Below are 728 nucleotides of genomic sequence, written 5' to 3' on the forward strand. Positions count from 1 at the left end.
TACTTTAGCATAATTTTTACTTGAATACCTGATTTTGAAAGTACATCTTTTATTAGATTATTCATGACTAGTCCTGCAAATGATATTGATAAGCTATAATTACTTTATAGCATATTAAACTATCTTTAATTTATAACAGTTCTTCGAGTAAATTAAAGAGAAATAAAACGATCAGTAAAACCATGGTCAACATCCTACCGCAACACCCGAAGGGGGAATTTGCTCTAGCCCGCTTGAGTATAGGTCATACTCTCCTCACGCACACTCACCTGATCAGAAAACTGCCACCTCCAATGTGCAGATATTTTCAGTCCATTCTCACGATTAGACATATTTTTGAAGAATGTACTCACTATTTACCAATAATAAACAGGGTAGGACTGACCCCAAATTTATCAGAATCTCTCACAGATGAGGAAGCAAAATTACATAAGTGTTTAAATTTTTAAAAGCACATCGCCTTCTTTCTAAATTATAACTCCTCTTCGATTTCAATTTTATTTTTTTTTTTAATTTATTATTTTTATTTCATTTATTATTAATTTTTACATAATTTTTAGCATGCCATAGGCGTTGATGACCAGAGGATTTTACGCCTTTAAGCAACAATAAACAAACAAACTAGCATTAATTTGAGTGCTAATAGACATCTGTGCGGCGAGAGGGATGCGCTGGGATCTCTTGAGCTCTGCTCTACCCCTCACACGTGGGGGATAGAGTGGGCTCAG

Source organism: Halyomorpha halys, unplaced genomic scaffold, assembly GCF_000696795.3.
Source record: "Halyomorpha halys isolate HHAL.00 unplaced genomic scaffold, Hhal_1.1 Scaffold145.1, whole genome shotgun sequence".
NCBI lineage: Eukaryota > Metazoa > Arthropoda > Insecta > Hemiptera > Pentatomidae > Halyomorpha > Halyomorpha halys.